The 6,328-nt window shown below is 31.6% G+C and overlaps 1 non-coding gene across 1 annotated transcript; it reads left to right on the top strand.

Annotated features, from left to right (window-relative positions):
• The first annotated feature begins 2,870 nt into the window (after positions 1-2,870).
• TRNAM-CAU (transfer RNA methionine (anticodon CAU)) lies at positions 2,871-2,942 on the top strand. Its single transcript has one exon. It is a non-coding gene; the product is annotated as a tRNA-Met (tRNA).
• The last annotated feature ends 3,386 nt before the right edge of the window (positions 2,943-6,328 follow it).

Below are 6,328 nucleotides of genomic sequence, written 5' to 3'. Positions count from 1 at the left end.
CAATGCAGGATCCCTCCATCTTTGATAAGATTTCTATTGAACCTGATGATTCAGACTCTGAGTCAGAATCATTAAAAGATTCATAGAGATCCCCATATGCATTGCTTCTAGAGAGCTTTCTCCCTTCAGCAGTTTGGGGAGCAGAAACGTTCCCCGACTAATCACACTCTTTAGTAATAACCATAGTGATGAAAGGAGAAAGAGATAAAAGATAACGAAGAATTACCTGAAGAAAGGATGCTAGAATGGGAGAAAGAGCTTTCTTTGGATAAATCTTTGCGTATGAAAAAACTTGACTCTATAAAAGGGAAGGAGGGAAGAAGGTTGAACGTTTAAAATGATTTTTAAAAACCTAGGCTGGGTGATATTCAAGTAGAGTTATGGAGTGGATGCATGTTTTCCATAAAGTTCATCATTATCTGAACATCTGAAAAGACAGAACTATAACTACTCTTTAAAACCCACTGACACACGTTAAAGCAAAATCGACTATTGGATGAACGTGGATGTCGACTTGGAAAATCGACTCTTTATGGACCGAGCTATTCACCCTTATAGGGTTCTAGAACTGGGGTTTTTTACATATTTGGAATATCAGGGTCGATCAAGCAAGTCGACTCAGACAAACGAATAAAGAGTAGGACAGGTAACAACTGAGATTAACCTCATAAATCATGAGCTCAGCAAGTTGCCTCCCTAGTCGGATGACTTACAACGGCCTACTAGCCTGGATTTGCGATAATCCCACATCTTAAGAGATGTCAACCTCAGTGAAATCGGAGTTGCTCATCCAAGTCGTCCATAACGGTTGTCTATACATGAAGAGACACCGTCGTTACAGGGGTTACAACCTCTTAAATTGCAGATGGCGAGGGTGACTGTCACTCACTCATTATGGAGGGAATCCAAAGTTCCTCCATCAATGATGATGATTAATTCTCCAGCAGCTATAATTAGGGCTCCCACCTGAGGGATAAGCAAGACACTTAGCATCTTGAGCTTGCATCAACTGCACTGCTCAAATCCCTAAAGCTAAAACTCACAAACTCCTGTGTGACCTTACTGGGATCTTCTCCCGGAAGGTAGTTCAAAAGTGTTTTGCAGGAACAGTCAGGGTTTGACTTTTGTTGACCTAGTTGGTTAGACTTTCTTGTTCAAATTAAATTAGGGTTACATGTTGGGTGTACATCATGAAATAAGAAGTTGGAGATAATTCATTACAAAAGTTAACTTTTGAACATCAAAGTCAACCATGGAATGTTGACTTTTGTTGACCAAGTCAAGTGGAATTCCTTGTTTCATTTTCATTTTTACCATGTTGATAAATTTAAAATTCAAGTTCCAAATTTGCAAAATAGAGGGAAGTGGAAAATGAGCTTTATTTCTTAAGATACAAGTTATGTCCAAAAGTCAACATTACATTCAAGGTCAAACTTATACACAAGAGTCATAAGAATACAAAAATTAAGTACATACAAAATCCACTTTTTTGTCACTGTTGACTTTTTGGTTAACTGTTGATTTTTGGTCAACAGTTGACCATTGACCCCAGGATTGACCTTGACCCTAAACTACTGACTTCCTAGACCTATTCTTCTCCAGGCTTTCAAGCCACTCCATCTTGCATCCAATATGTGGATCTCCTCATGGCCCAAGTAATCTTTAATTGGTGTTCACTTATGTTTCAATTTGCAACCTTAACCTGCATAAGACACAAGGAACCCACCAGCACATCATGATCAGAAGCAACCATTGCATCATACATACTACAACATACTTTCATATTCAAAGGCATCAGTACATTTCATATCAAGAAGCTCAAATACATAAAGTCATAACAGAAAACAAGTTCACAAGTAGATTCACTATAGCTTAGAGCTAACCATTTTCACAACCAACACCATCTAGACTAAACTAATACCAATACAGTACATTACATGCCAAATATGTAAAACATCCAAATAGCTCAGTCCAAAACCAATTCTAATAGTGAATAACATCTAGCTTTCATCAACCATTCTACTAACCAAATTAACAAGCACTTTAGACCTATTGTAACCCCTTAACAAACTTTCTAACCATATAACCCTAACTGTTCAAAGGTTCAATCATATAGCCATCACTACACTTTACTAACATTAACCTAATTTAACTAAATTCTTTCTAACAATACCCAATTAACCGCATTCAACAAAACCTATTCAAAACCATGGCAATAGATTCAAACATACATATACACACATCAAGCTATTCAAAGCATGTATCAAATATCCAAACCATCATAATTTTTTGTTCAAAACAATCCAAAGAGCATACAAAAACCGAGCCATATCATTATACTAGCTTTCAGTCCACCACAAACCAATTCAAAATTCCATATAACACATATATCATCCAGACAATTAAAAAAAAAAAACACCATGCAAGTGCAACCAATAAGTGAGTTTCACTTCCTAAAAAGTTCAACACTATATGTTCTTACCACAAAATACTGAAATTATATTGCCAAGTTATGATTTATAATTGTAGCTAGCCCTAGTATTGTACTACTAGCTAGTGATAAAACTTGAAATATTTCTACAATAACACAAATCTCTTCTTAATTTAAAAGAAGCAACAATATTTTCAGGTAAGAGTTCTGATTTTTGTCTCAAAATTGAAGTATTTATGGATCATGCGACCAAACACAGCTCATCCAAAAACTACAAGCGTTTGAAAGACCAAACCCAAGTGCCGCCAGAAAATATCAAAACAACAATTTGCTGGAACGTTCTCGTGATTTGCTTTAGTTGTTGCTGTAGCAAAAATTTGATAAAACGCACTAATAATGATAATCAAATAGATATTAAATCATGGAAATATTCACTAAAATCAGAGTGGCGCAGCGGAAGCGTGGTGGGCCCATAACCCACAGGTCCCTGGATCGAAACCAGGCTCTGATAGATTTCTATTTTTTTTTTCTTTCCAATTTTTTTCTTCTATTAACGACATGTATGCTATCACCGTTTCTTATATACATCGTTATTGATACAATACGACGCGTCGTTTGCAGAAAGTAAAGATTAGTTTCGGTGATTTTTCCATTACTTTTGAATACTTTAATTAAAATAATACAATACTATATACACCAATTCGCATACATATATATAATTTTTTTCGAAATCATCTAATAGACCCAATAATTAAAATCTTGAATTTTAACTACATTGTTTAATAGAAAAATAGTAAATACTATATCATTTTTATATTAAACTGTGCAATAATAGTGTTATACTGTAGAAGCACACTATGATTCTTGATAATTTCTTTTAATAAAACAACTTTACACAGTTATTCGCATATATGCATAGAGCTTTAAAAACAAAAATTAAAATTGACAGACACATAAATTAAAGTCATTGAATTTTAACTATATTATTTAATCGAAAAATAATTAATATTTTATCATTTTCATAATATACACACATACTAAGGAGGAAAATAGGCACTTTCACACTCAATGGTAGTAAAAAGAAAAAGAAGAAGAAAACACTAGCATATTTATTGTAGAAAAAGTGGTAAAGAACATAAACTGACACTATAAAGATGTATTCTCAATGTGATGAGAAGTGAAAAAAGAAAACTCATATCATTAATAAACATGAAAAATATTTTTTTATATACCATCGTGTATAGGGGTGGCAAACGGGCATGCCCGCCCCGTTTAGGCCCGCCCCGCAAAAGCCCGCGAAAAAATTGGGCGGGGCGGTGCGGGCTTTTTTAAGAGTGCGGGTCTAAAACTTTGCCCCGCCCCGCAAAAATGTGAGGGCGGGGCGGGGAAAGCCCGCAGACATTCGGCTTTTTAGGCCTAAAAATAGTAAAATTCTATGAAAAACAAATGCCCGCAAAAGCCCACAAAAAAATGGGGCGGGGCGGGCACATTAAAGAGAGCGGGCCTAAAACCTTGCCCCGCCCCGTGAAAAAGTGCGGGTAAAACGGACATTCCCCGCTGGCCGGGCCCGTTTTGCCACCCTAATCGTGTATGCTTTATAGTTGAATATAGGGAATGCGACTTTTTTATAGATATAATTAGAGTTAAATGATATATAATGTTTATGGTGTAAGCTGTTTTTACTGGACCAGGATCCTCTCCAGTGCATTTGATGCTCCTGCCCATTCAGCTGTTATCACAGCCACTCATTAATATTTTTCTCTTTTTTTAAAACAAAATTTTTTTATTTAATAATTTTGAGCCATTAGATGAAGGACAGTAGAGATGGCTGAAGAGACAGAAGAGCAGAAGATCTATTTTCATTTTTACTTATTAAATCATATTTATTACACAAAATTTAAAGATGTATTTTAAATTTTTAAAAATAATATTTCGAAGTGATACAACCGATATGATTAGAATGCTAGTATAAAATTTAAAATTGTGAATAGATGACCATTTAATCTTATGCTTCTATAAAGAAGATTGGTAAAGAAAAAGTATGGACCAAATAACACTAACAAGGCCCATATAGTGTTGGAAAAGTGAGTATTAATAAGGCTCTGTTTGTTAAAACTAGCTGATAACTGATAAGTTAGCTGGTAGCTGATGACCGATAGCTGATAGCTGGTGACTGGTAGTTGATAACTGATGACTGATAGCTGATAAGCTAATTTTAGTGTTTAGTAAATTAGCTTTTACATTAGCTGATAAATGCATAATGACATAAAAGGACACTAGTACTTAGACCCGTGCGAGGCACGGGTTAAATATTTTATAGTAAGAAAACTATTTTAAAAACACATATAATTTAGAAATTTCACTTATAGAAAAATTACTACTGTATAGATAAAACGTCATGTTTTTTTTTGAAAATCTTGGTATCCGGCCTTGCGACCGACTAATCCAAGAGGGGATAAAACATCATTGTTAACAAAAGTATACGTATAAATGTTAATTTAACTAATTTTTTTTTGTAAAATATAAAATAATTTAAACATTTCTAATTTACTAATAATTTGTATAAGTTTTAAAAAAAAATAACTTTTTAAATAAAAAGAGAATCAATCAAGATGACATTCAAATTAAAAACATATATTTGAAATAATTATTATAATAAATTTTCTCTTTTTATCAAAAATATTTTGTAATAATGATCATAAGTAAACAAATTAAAATTTAAAATGCAATAAATGAGATTATAAATTAATTAAAACTACTATAAATTAATAAAAATTACGAAATAAATTATTAAATTTATTATAAATGTAAATTTGGTTATTATGTTTTAATAATTTAATAGTTGTTAAATCAAAATTCATTTAATAATTAATTATTATTAATTTAGTTGAAATTTTGAAATTAATTATCTGTAACATACATCATTAAAAAAACAAAATACTTTATTTCTCATGTTTGAATTTATATATTGATTTTTTTTGACTAAAAAGATATTCATTAATTCAAATTAAAAATACATCAATCATTACAAATTCAAGATCGCTAAAAACTGAAAAAAGGTGAATCTGCAAACAATCTCGCAGCACTTAGGTTAATAGCATGCAACGACAACATGAAAGTGCCTACAAATATGACAAAATAAAAGTCACCAAAATATTCATACTTCTGGATCTGCAACATTGACGCCCAAGTCTTCCTCGGATCTGCAATGATTTGAAATGAATGTGTCAATTTGAACCAACAAATACCGTACTAAGACGGGAAAACCAACAAACACCGTACTAAGACGGGAAAACCAACAAACACCGTACTAAGACGGAAAAACCAACTAACACCGTACAAGACGATGAAAACTTAAAAACACACAGAACAAGAAGCAAATCTGTATGGATAACCACTTATTTAAACAAAAAGAGAAAGAAAAACGGTGTTGAGGATGTGATTTTTAGCCAAAAATGGCTAAAAATTAATTGTAATAGTGGTCATTAGTAAACAAATTTAATTTTTTCAAAGCTATAAATGAGATGATAAATTTATTAAAACTACTATAAATAAATAAAAATTATTAAATAAATTGTTAAACTTATTATAAATTTATATTTAAATTTCATTAATTAAGTTTTAATATCAATATAAGTAGTATATGTCATAATTTTAAAAATAAAAAAAATGAAATATATCCTATATATTTTATATAAAAGTCGATATATTTTATATAAAATTTGTAAGCTAGTGTAATGTATATTTTTTCCATTTATTTTTTCTGACAAACAAATTTTTTTATTATAATTATCAATCTTAGATTTTAATACAATAATAATTATTTTATAAATATAACTCTTAATTATTTATTGGAGAGAATGAAATGAATGTGATTAAATTAAAAATAATGAATAA

The sequence above is a fragment of the Vicia villosa genome, linkage group LG3 (assembly GCF_029867415.1).
Source record: "Vicia villosa cultivar HV-30 ecotype Madison, WI linkage group LG3, Vvil1.0, whole genome shotgun sequence".
NCBI lineage: Eukaryota > Viridiplantae > Streptophyta > Magnoliopsida > Fabales > Fabaceae > Vicia > Vicia villosa.
The sequence above is the reverse complement of the archived record's forward strand: the minus strand, read 5'-3'. Positions and strand labels throughout refer to the sequence as shown.